General features: G+C 39.2%; 1 pseudogene; it reads right to left on the bottom strand.

Annotated features, from left to right (window-relative positions):
- The window catches only part of LOC149214086 (uncharacterized), a 139081-nt pseudogene extending 132752 nt beyond the window's left edge, over positions 1-6329 (bottom strand).
- Between the last annotated feature and the right edge of the window lie 7957 nt (positions 6330-14286).

Raw genomic sequence — 14286 nt, 5'->3', positions numbered from 1 at the left:
GGTTAAGAAGGAATTTTTTTAGGATGGCCTTAAATCATATATTCAAAATTTTGTGGCAGAATGTTTGGTTTGCCAACAAAATAAAGTTGAAACAATTAAGACACTGGGTCTATTACAACCTTCATCCATTCCAAGTCAACGTTGGGAGGAGGTTTCAATGGATTTTATCACAGGTTTACCCAAGTCTGAGGGAAAAAGTGTCATCATGGTGGTAGTTGATAGACTTACCAAGTATGCACACTTTTGTGCATTATCACATCCATTTAAAGCCAGTACAGTTTCTACTGCATTTATGGAAATAATTCAAAAGCCACATGGAAACCCAAAGATTATTGTAAGTGACAAAGATCCCATTTTCACTGGAAATTTTTGGACAGAATTATTTTCTTGTATTGGTACTCAGTTAGCTCATAGCTCATCTTATCATCCTTAATCTGATGGGCAAACTGAGATAGTAAACAAATGTTTGGAAGGATATCTCCGTTGCTTTGTATCTAATAAACAGACGCAATGGGTCAAATGGTTGCCTCTGGTTGAATGGTGGTATAACACTTCCTTCCATACAGCAATAAAAATGACCCCATTTATGGCACTTTATGGGTATCAACCACCATCCATCACATCATATTTAAGAGAAAATTCTAAGGTTCAGGCAGTGGAACATCACATCGAACATCAACAACAAGTCCTCCAACTCTTAAAGGATAACGTCGTGTTGGCACATAATAGAATGAAACAACAGGCAGATCAACATCGCGGTGAAAGAAGTTTTGATGTAGGTGATTGGGTATTCCTACGGCTACAACCATATAAGCAAATGTCCCTCAAGCAAGCTAAGAAGGATAATAAATTATCACTAAAGTATTATGGTCCGTACAAGGTGTTGCAAAAGATTGGTACTACGGCATACAATTGGAGCTTCCTGCAATTTCTCAATTGCACCCAGTTTTCCATGTTTCATGTTTAAAGAAGGTTATAGGCGACAAGCTCCCAGTTCAAACAATATTGCCAAAACTTGACGAGGAAGAAAAAATTATATTGGAACCGGAAGCATTCACAGAAACAAGAACTCGACCACTGCGAAATCGTTCAATTTCAGAGTATCTTATCAAGTGGAAGAAGTTATCCGTGAAAGATTCCACATGGGAGGATGAGAATTTTATGCAGAAGTATCCAGAACTACTCAAGCATTGAGGACAACACTTTTTTGAAGGAGAGGGGCATGTTGGGTCCCTATAATACTAGTGATTACCCCATTACTATTGTAGTTATACCCCTTAATAATATGGTTGTGCCCCTATTGCCCCCATATTATTATTACTGTGCCCCATAGAATCCCTCTATTGTTATTTTTGTGGCTTTATATTATTATTGTTAGGTCGGCTGGATTATATTGTGACTCCTTAGACTCCTATATATAGAAAGGAGGTTTTGTCATTTGAATCATCCAAGAATTGTTCATTTATGTAATGTAAAGGAGGTTTCCCCCTCGAAGAGGCTGATTTCTAAGGCATTGATCTATCTTTTCTATCTTTTCTTGAGTTGGTTTCATAACAAATTTTCATCTTGTAAACAACTATCTAGCCTACTAAAATTCATTCCTTAACCTACTAATCCATTCAAAATTGATACAATTATTTCAAGTTCGACACACAATTATTTCAAATGTGAAGAAAACAAGCATATCCTACAAAAAGAAGATGATTTTTCAAACTTAGAAAACAGCCATATCCTGTAAAAAGAAGACTTAAAAACTTATACTTACAGTGGATTGTCTGGTTCCATGGTCCCCTATTGCTACTTGATTTGCCTCGCAATGGTGGATTCCAGAGCTTAAATTTGCTTATAATGCATAATGGGGGTTTGACTTTGACTTGGAAAACACAAGGGAGGCACCCAAGCAATTTCCCATATAAATAAAAAACGGAGTAAACTAGCAATTGCACCAAGAGGTGCAAAGGAACGTCGATAGGGGAGTGGGGAATGTAGAAGGAAATAATGAATTGAAATATATGGACAATGAAATACAAGAAGAATTTGAGTTTCTAAATCTCTTCTATAGAATGTAGCAAGTGGTTAAATTTAAGAAGAAAGTTACACTGACATAAATTTTCCAAAACAATGGGAATGGAAAAATAAATAGGCATAACTCTTCAAAATGTAGGCAACCTACTATTTTAATAACAAAGTATAATTTTGGCCACACGAGGTGAGTTGAGTCATTGAAAGTAAGGCACAACTATAACACCCATTAGGGTTTAAAGCCTATTACATCATGTGTACATTTACCAAGAAAGTGGGTCGGGGTGGGGTCTATTCACCCCCACAAGGAGATTTTTGTTCAATGAATGTCATCATGGTCATTAATTCTAGTCAGGACAGAAGGGACTCAATCAGATTTGAACCTGCAACCTATATCCTCGCCATTGGAAACATGCCTTAGGTGGGTGTCTCAACCTAAAGAGGTAAGATCTTTAGAGTTAGATTGTCATTTGGGGAAATGCATCACACAACATCACAAAGCCCTGAGTTGAAGACTTCCATCCTACATTTTTGGAGTTTCCAACCATTCCAATTCTTGGAAAACTATAAACGTGTCCCTGCATATTTGGGTGCAAAGTTCTTTGAAGGTTGTGGGAAATGTTATTAGCCATTTTTTCTCAATTTCATGAGAGAGAGTTCCATTATATTACTGAAAATTAGATCGAATTGGTTTTCATAAAGGTATTCCTCAAACAATCATTCTTGAGTATTAACACATACACTAGAAATGAAATCTAGAATATGAAAGCATCTCTTTCCAGGTCTACACAAAATCACATCCAAACTCAACTTGAGAGTTGTTCTTGCCCAAAACTCTGCAAAACTTGCCCATGACCACAACAACATAAGAAACATTTTTTATGACACTATTAGCGAATCCTAGTGGGAAAATTCCTCCATAGGCATTGTCAATTAACACCTGATGAGTTTCTTGCAAGAGATGCAGACAGGATCTACCCAAATTCCTGTCAATGGCTGGACAAAGAAACACAACGATGGATTGTTGAGACCGCCCAAGACTCATGAGTCATGTTGAATCCATACATGAAACGAGTCCTCAGTGAAAACTCAACTTAAGACTGGTGTTTGCCCAAAACTCTATAAAAATTGCCCGAAATGTGTTCCACGTGCCAGAATGTAATTTTCTCGAACGATGAAAATGAAGCTCTCAAGGAAACCATATGTCATAAAAAAACACCTGATAAGGAAGATGTGATGTCTTTTATTAATCCTTGAAGTCATCTAGTTTCTCTAAATACATTTCCATAACGCCCATAAACCTGTCATTAACCTTTGTTGGACCCGTCGAGTCTCTGACCACCAATGGCCCTGTTTATTTCAAAGACTCCATCACTTCATCGCAACAAACTCTTTAAATCCAAACTATACTCGAGTTTTCCATTTAGGTTACGCACAGGCTCAATTGGGTCATGTTTGGAGTCAAACCCATGTTGGGCTAATTTATTAACATAAATTAACACAAGTATTTAATTATCAATCTGGGTTTGTAAAACTTGGATGCAAGTCCATTATATATGGATATCAGATATAATCAAACTTGAATGACAAGTTTTCAAAAACTAAAAAAGTGCATATTACAAGTATAGCCTACACTAACAATTCCAATTCACCTTGCAATGAAGGAAAGCTGAAATGGCTCTTAACTTAAGAGGTCCAATTCTTCCTCAATTATTACTTGATGAACAGAAATTAGAAACCATGAACTCTCAATAGCTTAAGATGGACAAATCATCAATGAAGGGAGGCTCTTAACTTAAGAGACCTTTGGTATTTCCCATCATAATTCATTCACCATAATGCTATCAATTGAAAACTAAAAATACATAAAAAAACTGCTTGCATGTAATCAAGGAAAAACCTAGTTTCAATACACCAATTTAACAGAAGGAGTGTTCAACTTGAACACCTTGTTATTCCATCTTACTAAAATGATGAACAAACTAAGATTCAATAAAATAAATCATCACACATCAACCATAAACCAATCTGAAGCAAAGCACATAAACAAGTTCTAAGATAACCAAATTATGGAAAATTAAACTAGTCTAACAAGAAGTGTACTTAGCTTGGAGTGGGGGCCCTCCACCCTTGCTTTTCACACTTGAAAGTTGATATCAGAAGCTGAAACTTCAGTTACACATCCACACTAATGAACAACAAAATGAAAGTAGAACAAGTTCTTCTAATTAATCTCCAATATTCAAATGTCTCAGCATAAAGTTATATAAAAATTACATACATAAGCCTTCAAAGTTTTGGCTTAAATAGAAAATAATGAAACAAATTGATCTAAAGTCTCTCTAACAACTATATCCATCTATCTAATTCGAATTCATTCAATCCATCCCAATAAATATGGACAATCCCATGAAATCACAAAATTGCCCTATTTCCTAGGGATTTTCTGGATGACTAGTCATGTTTGACCATTCTTGACCAGGCCTAATAAAGCTTGTTTTGATCGAACCAAGTGGAATTAGTTCAGTCCTAGTTCCCAAGCTTTCCATTCATGCATCCAGCTTGAGCCCAAGTGTCCTGCAAATATGTCGTCTACATAGCTATTACAGGAATTTCTGATTCTGTCCAAAATTGCACTTGAAACTCAATTTTCATAAAAACTTCTAGAAATTGCAAAATTAAAATTAAATATCTGAATATGCATAAAATACATCAAAATGAGATGGATGTGATGGAAAATGGATGGAAAATATAAGGATTAAGTAAGTTTCCTTAAGAAAAAATAGGTCAAAATCGAGGCCCAACAACCCACATCCAAATCTACCTGTGGATTTCAAGTACGGATCCAAATCAATCATAGGGGCCTCCATTTATCACTTTCTCAAACACCCAAAAAGATTTAGTGGCTTTTACCATTTCCTTACAAAAACCTTAGTCCTTGGCTGGATGGTTGTATGCGAACAAAGTTTTCAAAACCTCTTATTCTTATTCCTCCTGGTCATTGTGGAGCCCTTTGTTCTAGCGACACTCTGGTTTTATTGAGATCTATTTCTTAGACCCGTTGGAGCTAGCGTGTTTTGGTTTTATTTGGGTTTATAAAGAAGGGAAGTGGTGGGGATAATTCTAATAGTCCTTCTATTGAACTCTACTTCATGATCCCCTTTCATTGTAAGGACTATAGTGGCTCCTATTGTGCAAAGGTCAAAAAGCTCATTCCCTTCAGTATGGTGTTGCGCTCCCCCCCCCATAAAGTGACATCGATGATGAAACTTGACATGTTGAATAATTGCTTTCCACATTCCCTCGCTCCTTATCAGCGTTCCTTTGCACCTTTTGGTGCAAATGCTAGTATTATTAATTTATAGTAGTTGGGCTATGAATTCTTTGCTTTCGTGTAAACTTAGAAAAAATGTAAATAGTATATATAAAATTACAAAAATCATAATTTCTTTTTTAAATGATTATTTTCTATGAATATTAGATTTCAATTTTTAATATAAAAAATAATATCTATTTAATTATTATAATAAATAAAGTTAAAATTAATTTAAATTATTATATTAATATTTATCTAGTTATTATTATAAATAAGTTAAAAATAATTTAAAGTGTTATATTCTTTTGTTTAAGTTTTATTTTGATTTGGTTATATCTTAAAATCTTAGATATAAGAATGTTATTTAATTTTATTTTTTCTTTCACATTCTATTGTATTTTTTAAACACATAAATAAATTTTTACTTTTAAACTTCACAAAAATAACATAGTAATTATTGCAAATTTTATAATTAATTTAGTGTTTTATTTTAAAATTTATATAATTATTATTATTATTATTATTTTCTCGGTAAACTATTCTATTCTATTAAATTATGTACAAGAAAACATTACAAGCAAAGAGTCAAGTTGCCCAAGGCCTACAGTGGCGTGTTGGGTTAGTGTTTCACATCTCAGAGTTGACCCTCGTAGGGGCCTCGTTCCAAGCAGAGCTTCTTCCATCTCATGACATGACATAACATTGTTCACAATCAAACAAAACTTACCCACGCAGGGGCTTTGGAAAAAAAATCCAGCCCTCGCAGGGGCATTGGAGGACTGACAGCACCCTTACAGAACCTATTGACAAAACCAGAGCGTACATAGGCATGAATATAAACTGGAGAGACACAAACATAGACATTTGATCTATACCCGACCCAAATAGGAATGAAAGACCCATACCAGACCTGAACAAAAGTGGAGAGTGCCAGAGTGAGCCTTTGGACGCTAATCCTCTGGCTTTTCCTCGATAATTTGGCACCATCCATAGTGTTCGGGGAAGCCTTCCCATTCTTCCCTTGCGTCCCTTTTTCAAGTTGACGCTTCCTGCTCCCGTGGTCGCTTGGAAGTTTGCTCAGGAACCCCCTCTGGGTCTTTCTCGGCCCTCTGGGTCTTTCTCGGCTTTTCCCGGTTGTTCGCCTGGGAGCTCCTCCTTTCCACCCAAACTGTTTTCCTCTTCCTTAAAATCCTCAGTAAATAGAACCAAAATATGTGCATTGATGCGAGAATTGTCCCGCGAGCTGCCAAGCGTGAAGATGGTAGATCCGAAAGCTGGAAGAGAGTGCTTTCCAGCACTGGTATTGCCCATCTCCATGTGTTGACTTGCCTAGAGAGTAGAGGCCCCTGTCCTTCTGTAACAGTAACAACAGCAGTAGTGGTGGTGGGATTCCTCACCAGGGTGGCAAGAAGAACCTCCTCGAGTGGATCCTCTTCTGCTGAGCAGCCGTTGCCTGGGTCTGACCATGTTTGCAGGGGATCCGATGGATTAAAGCTGAGCGGCGAGTGGACTCTTTCCCGAATTGAGTCGCCCTCCAGCAAAAATAAGTCCTCTCGCCACAATTCTGAGGCGAAGCTCGCTAGAACATAAACAACAGACAACAGAATATACCAGCTCGCGGCGTCCCTTGGCCTCCTGGAAGCCTGCTGGATCAACAAGAATTGCTGCGTGAATACTAAGATTGCCCATGGGAGCCTGAGCAACGTGATCCTTGCTCTGAGCATGGACCTGCAACATACCCTTCTCCATCTTAAACTGCTTGAAATTCTCTCGAAACTCGAACTCCTTAACTGCCCTCTACATCCACCCCATTTCGCCTTGCGCAACATTGAATGCTCTGCAGTCGCGTCTCCTTCCTTAGCTCCTTGGCGGCCAGAGTTATCCAGCTGATCACGAGGCAGCACATGTTATACATGTGGCTCCTCGCTGCCACTTGTACAAACACCCGCATCGGGGAATAATTATTATTATTATTATTTAAATAGTAAAAACGTATTTATATTCATTTTATTTTTAAAATAATAAAAAAGTTTGTTATTAATTTCATTATTCAGTTTCCACATGATTTCAACGTCTAATTAATGAATCCATTTTTTAATGGTGATTTTGACTATTTTCATATTCACTAATTAAATATCTAATTATTCATCTTTTTCAATAATTTTTATATTCCTTGTTGTAGTAACAATATATGCAATCACATTAACTTCTTACTCTTACATAAAATTCCAATACTAAGCAGTAACACTACATATTACACTTGTTTTAATATCACATTTTTCTTTTTGACAAACTCCTTTAAAATAAAAACTCAAATAATACACTTTTGAATTACATTTCCTTACTATTGCCTTATTTTATTTTTGTAATCTAGAATAAAAAAACGAGTTTCAAACAAAATGCCTTACACCATGTGTGTTTGATACCTTTGATTGTTCAAAATTTGTTATTCCAATCAGCAGCTTCGTGCTCACCAAATTTCTTTTTCAGATTTTGATGGTGTTCCCTCTTTCGTATGAAGACCCACCCTTCAAACTCTTCATCACACAAATTTTAAAATTCGGACAGAGACTTGACGTTTTTTTTATCGACACAAGGCAAGGCATATTTACTAGCTTATCGAGTCATTAATACATGGTGGCAATATATGTTTAGTTGAACGCCCAATATATGTGTCAAGTAATAGACCATATGCGCCGAGCTCACATGGTAAGCCAGTAGAGCGTGATGGGGTTGTTTGTTTCAGCGTGATTTCTATACCCCTGCATTTGAAGTTGAACGCACGAAACCGTCCCTCGATGTTCCTATCCTTTGTTTGTTATTTCAATGCGTGTCAAGTAATGGACCATATTGTATACTACGCGCCGAGCTCACATAGAAACAAAAATATTTGCAAACATGGTTAACATTTTTAGTTAAAACAGATAAGAAACTTCATCAATTTAATTAGTATGGTTTGAAAATTCCTATCCTTCTCCATATAAACTTTAAATTTGAACCGATGTTTGATAGGCGCATGGAGGGTTATTTCAATGCTTGTCAAGTTATAGACCATATTCTATACTGCGCGCCGAGCCGATGTTCCTTTCCTGTGTTTGTAATTTTATTTCAATGCGTGTCAAGTTACAGACCATATTATATACTGCGCGCCAAGCTCAATAGTAATCCGGTAGAGCGTTGTCGGTTTGAATTAATGAAAAGAACATGAGAGAGACGTGGGGATAAGAGAGGCCATGTGATTCCACCGGGGTATAGATTGTTTTTTATTCGGGGTATTGATTGTTTCTCAGATAACAAAAAAATATTTTTGTAATTACATTTACATTTACATGGTTAATGGTACAGATTAGGGCATTTATTTATTTTTTAACAAAGTCGGTTACTTATATATTATAAAAAATAGCAATATTGAATTCTAGTACATAGGGGAAACACATCTGACAGTTGAGGTCCAAAAGTGGGTTCGCAGACCCATATACCTCGTTGCTTCTCTTGGTTAAGCAGAAAACAAAATGGAGACGACTATACTGTCTAACAAAAGAGCCTCCTAACCATCTAAATTTACAGTGCATATCTTTTATGGGAGGTGTTGAGTGACTGAGTCTTCCTGATTCCTTGCGCTTGCCTTGGTTGAGGCTTCTGCCTGGTAACTCTGGGTGAGGGAGCGAATATGTTCAATGGCTGCTTCCAAGTGACTGCATCTTTCTTTAAGAGATTCGATCTCAGTCTTCCTTTTGTCTAGCTTTTTTCTCTTAGAATTCCTGTCTGTGTTGTAGTCATCCGTCAGCTCCTTGAGTTGCTTTGTTAGGCGGTTTATCATAAAAGTATGGGCCTTGCACATGGTGCAGTCCCTGTTATTGAAGATATTATCCAAAGGATTGCTGGGTTGGGCCTGAACGGGAGGGTTGTCTTGCTGATCAGCCATTCGAGCGGATAGAGGACCGGTGCTTGGAAGAAGAAAAAACCCGATAAGAACTGAGAGCAGGGCTGTGAAGATAGAATGGGCTATAACACAGAGGTGCGTGCTTGGAGAGGAGATGATCAAAGGGCTCAGAGAGCTGAGATAAGAGAGCTGGAGACACTTTCTAGGAACTCTGCAGAGATTAGAACACAGATAATTAGTTGCAAATAAGACCACAGAGCTAAAAACAGAGTTTACCAAGATCAGAGTGGAGGCTTGATCCCGGTGCGAGCTGGTGGAGACCAATCGATGCCTACGCTTGAAGAGAACAGCGGAGTTATGCCTTGCAGGACTGCGAACTGTGAGATTTTTGAGATCAGAGAGGCAATTTATAGAATGCGGGAGACTCCTCCTGTTATTAATCCAATACGGGGATCCAGTCATGTGAAGAGAGCTGTCCTTTGAGGTGATTTCTCTGCCGCCCAGAATCGTGTGAGAGAGATGGTCTCGGCCTCCCCTCCAGAGAATGGCTGCGCTGTTCAGAGTAAATTTCATGATGAAGTGGAGCTTATAGATATGAATCATATCTTGGTGGCATAAATGAGATCCTTGGTACCGCGTTATGCAGTCGAGGTGGTTTGGGAAGCGGAGTGGAGAATACGAGGGAGGTCTGAAATGATGATCCTCCTGTCTGAGTTGACTGTTGTCCTGATCTGAGGCGTTGTGAGGTATCTTTTTAGGGGATATCCTTTTCATATACTGTGTCATTCTCTCTTATCTGACCTGGCTGCCTACCTGTAGCTTTGTTTGCTTGCTCATCCGCCTCCCTGTTGTTTTCTCATAGTATATGCTTGAACGAGACTTCTCCTAGAAACCTGATGTTTTCTTTTATCCTGGTTTTGATGCTATTCAATGCCATCTGCTTGAAGTCTCTCCCTGAAGTCATTGCCGCAATGATAATTGCAGAATCGCCCAAAACGAGGAGGTTCTGAAGGCCTAATTTCCTGGAGATAGAAGTCCCCAGCAGAAGGCTGTAAGCCTCTGCCTTATTATTAGTCATGGTGCCTAATCCCCATTCATAAGTTACTATAATTTTTCCTTGAGGATCTTTTATGATCCCGCCCGCTCCAGCTTGTCCCGGATTATGCTTGGAGGCTCCATCGAACTGCAGGACGGGTCTCCTTTGGTTCTGAATCCACAGGATGACTTCTTCCTTTGTCCCTCGAAGCTTCCAATCCTGCTTGCCTTTCCCAATGCTTGTATTTTTCGGAGGAGTTGTCCCATAATTAAATTTGCCAATCCACTCTTTTATTTTTTCATCAGTCGAATCCAAGTCCACCTGAGATATACCATTAGTTTCGATAGTCTCTGTGATGAGTGCAGTTGATTTTGCAAGAGTGCTAGCTATGCTTGGTTTCTCATTGTTGAATATGCACTTTTTCCGAGCAATCCAAATCTGCCAGCAAAGGTTTGGAGGAATATTGTTCCAAAACCTTGCGGCTAGGTTCTTGCCTTTTTTGTTCTGAGGGAGGATTTTCCCCCAATTTTTCTGAAGAAGAGTGATTTGATTTGGCAACTAACCTGTGTCTAAAGGACTGGTGAGAAGCTTCCAACAAGTCTTGGCGAATGGGCACTCTATAAAAAGGTGGATGCTGCTTTCCTCCGCTGCCCTGCACATGCAACAAATAGAGGGGCCTTGGATGCCTTTCTTCTTGAGGTTCTCCGCAGTGAGGATTTTGCCATGGAGCAGAGTCCAATTGAACAATTTCACCTTTGGCAGACATTCAATTCTCCATGTAGCTTTGTGTAAGGGCCATGTGTTAACTGTTGAGGCGTTCTGAAGAGCTCTATAGCCTTCTTTCATCGTGTATCTTCCTCCATTAGGGTCCCAGACAAATTTATCCTCTGACTGTTTATTGATGGGAGCTGCACCTGTGAGGGAGGTCTTGAGTTCATCCCAAAGATTTGTGAGATCCAAGGGGAGGTTAAAGGATCTCCACCCTATCCAAGAGTTATTCTCCCAAAGAGAGATATCGAAGAGGGTTTTGAATTTTGCTTCTGTCAACCACCTCTAGAGGGGCCTGAATTTGTGAAGGGATTCCCTTGCATTTGACCCCATTATCCTGTCCTTCCATATGTTAATATCCTTGCCATTTCCCGGTACCCTGGATATATAGGATTTGAATTGGGGGAGCATTTTTTTTATAAGTTTCCACATGGGCGTACCCTGCCTATTATTGATGTTTTCTGTGAGGATATTGCTATTGACCCCGCTCAGGTATTTCTTCTTAATGACTTCTGTCCACCAGGTTCCTCTCTCATTGAGAATTCTCCAAATTAGCTTGTTTGCAAGTCTTGGAATTCTGATTCCAAGTCCGCCCTTCTCAAGGGGAAGAATGACCTTTTCCCACTTTACCAAGCTAAATTTTTTTGTGTTTTTCTTTCCTCCTTGCCACAGAAAACTTCTGATTATCAGCTCCATATGTTTGTGGATGCTAGCCGGGGCGAGAGTGATTGCAAATTGATATATTGGTAGAGCTGTGAGAATGGCTTTGATTAGGATTGTTTTTCCCGCCAAGTTTAGCCAATATACGCCCCAGCTTTGAAGCTTGCCTCTCAATTTTTCGATCAGCTTGACCCAAATCTCTGATTTTATTGTTTCTTTTGCTAAAGGCGGCCCTAGGTACATGAAATGAGTCCAATTCCTTTGGGCAGGGATTTCCATTATTATGGAAATTCTCTGGATTATGTGTCTGGGGACATTCCAAGTATAAATCATGCATTTATTATTGTTTAGCTTGCCTCCAGAAGCTTGCAGAAAAAGGTCTAAAGCTTTTTTGAACCTACGGGCCATGAGGCTTGAAGCACCTCCTATTAGTAGAGTATCGTCTGCAAACAGGGAGTGGTTGATTCCCTTGACACCTCTGACTATTTCCACCCCTGTTATTTCCTTTTTCCTTCGCATATTCTCCAGCTGCAGACTTAGAGTTTCTGCCATGATGATATAGAGGAAGGGGGAAAGAGGACACCCCTGTCTCAGCCCTCTCGAGCTTTTGAAGGCTTTGCTGGGTCTGCCATTTATAAGAGGGGCTGTCCAATTGTCTGATATGCATTCCATAACCCTGCTGATGAATAACTCAGATATCCCAAATTCCTTTAGAACTGCCTGAAGGAATGAGTGGTTGACCCTGTCAAATGCATTTGCCATATCGAGCTTGATGATCATGCCCCTTTCCTTTCTTGACATGCTGCTCTGAATAGCCTCCTGAATAAGAATGACATTATCAGATATTTGCCTCCTAGGAACGAAGCCGCCTTGGTTCTCGGATATGAGAGAGGGGAGCAGATTTTTAAGCCTGTTTGCTAAGATCTTGGTTATGATCTTGTAGGAGACATTGCAAAGGGAGATGGGGCGGAATCTATCAAAGGATTGAGGATTAGGGTCTTTGGGAATAAGGGCCAGATGGGAAGATTTCATACCGCTATCCATTTTGCATTTAGTGAAGAAGTTTTTTGCCACTCTGATGTAGTCTTTCTTTATAATATCCCAGTGAGTCTTATAAAAGTCCACTGTGAAGCCATCGGGCCCCGGAGCTTTGTCCGAGGCCATACTGTGAATTGACCATTCAATTTCCTCCACTATGAGCTCTTTGTCCAGATCAGCGTTCTGTTCTTCTGAGATTTTATTTTTCAAGTTTTTGAAGAAATCTAGATTGTGCATGTGATGCAGATCAACAGTTAAGAGGTTTTGGAAATGCTGAGTCGTTGCCTCCCTAATTTCCTCTTGTTCTTTTATCTCTTTACCTTCCACTGTTATTTTTTCGATGTTGTTTCCAGCTCTTCTTAATTTCAGACTGTTATGGAAGAAGGATGTATTTCGATCCCCCGATTTGAGCCAAAGGCATCTCGATTTTTTCCTTTGCTCCTCTTCTTCTCTTCTATTCTGATTGTACAGCTCCTTATACAATTCAGTTTCTTTTGCTTGATCTTCCTCCGTTTCTTGTCTGGTTTCCTTTTCTCGGTTCCACTGAGTTAGTTTTGTTTGGAGTTCAGATTTCTTTTTGCTTTCTTGTTTTTCCTTTTCTCTTGCCAAATTTTTGATAGCAATCCGAAGGAGCTTGAGCTTGGTTTCCCATATGTAATGCGGGGAGCCTAAGATTTATGTTGCCCACTGAGCTTTTATCAGAGGTTTGAAATCCTCACTCCTGTCCCAGGCTCTGTTGTACTTAAAGGGGAGCGGACCCATATTCTTCCCCTTGTCCAATTTCAGTGCCACTGGTTTATGGTCTGAAATATAGCCTTGAATGATGGAGCTTTGAATGCTTGTGAAATTAGCCACTATTGTCTCTTGAACCAGAATACGATCCAGCCTCTCTTTGATGTTGTTCGTTCCTGTTCTTTTGTTTGACCATGTGAAACGCCCGTTTTGAGGCTGAATGTCCACCAGATTGTGTGCTTGTATGATTTCTTCGAGAGCATCTCTTGAGGGGTCTGCAAAGAAGTTCCCTCCTATCTTTTCTTCTGCATTTCTGATTAGGTTCAGATCACCTCCCAGGCAGATGTTTCTTCTTTGGGCGTCCATTAGATCAGAAGAGATTGACTCCCAACACATGGCTTTTTCTCTGAAGTGAGGGGGGGCATACACATTGTAAATGGTGTATTCTTCTGTTGATGCTATGTTTTGCATGTCTGTTCTGATCCACCATCTGCATTTCCTATGATCTTTTAGGTTCCATTTGTTCTTATCCCAGATCGTCCTTATGCCTCCTGAGGCTCTTGCTGCGCTTACTGCAATTCCTTCATAAATTCTACTTCTTTTTGTGCTGTTATGAAATTCCTGCTCGGTGATTTTGGTCTCCTGGAGAAGGAGGATTTCCGGATGTTCTGATTTTAGTAGATCTCGGACTGCATTTACTTTAAGGGAGGAGCCCATCCCCCTACAGTTCCAAGAGACCAAATTCATCATTTATGTTTTGTATGGGCCCCACCTTTCTCTTTCATTCTCTCCCCGCTTCCTTTGGTCTTGTCTAGAAATGTATCCATGGGC

This window comes from Pinus tabuliformis, chromosome 1_1, assembly GCF_031772625.1.
Source record: "Pinus tabuliformis cultivar Carrire ecotype Pingquan chromosome 1_1, CPIR1, whole genome shotgun sequence".
Taxonomy (NCBI): domain Eukaryota; kingdom Viridiplantae; phylum Streptophyta; class Pinopsida; order Pinales; family Pinaceae; genus Pinus; species Pinus tabuliformis.
The sequence above is the reverse complement of the archived record's forward strand: the minus strand, read 5'-3'. Positions and strand labels throughout refer to the sequence as shown.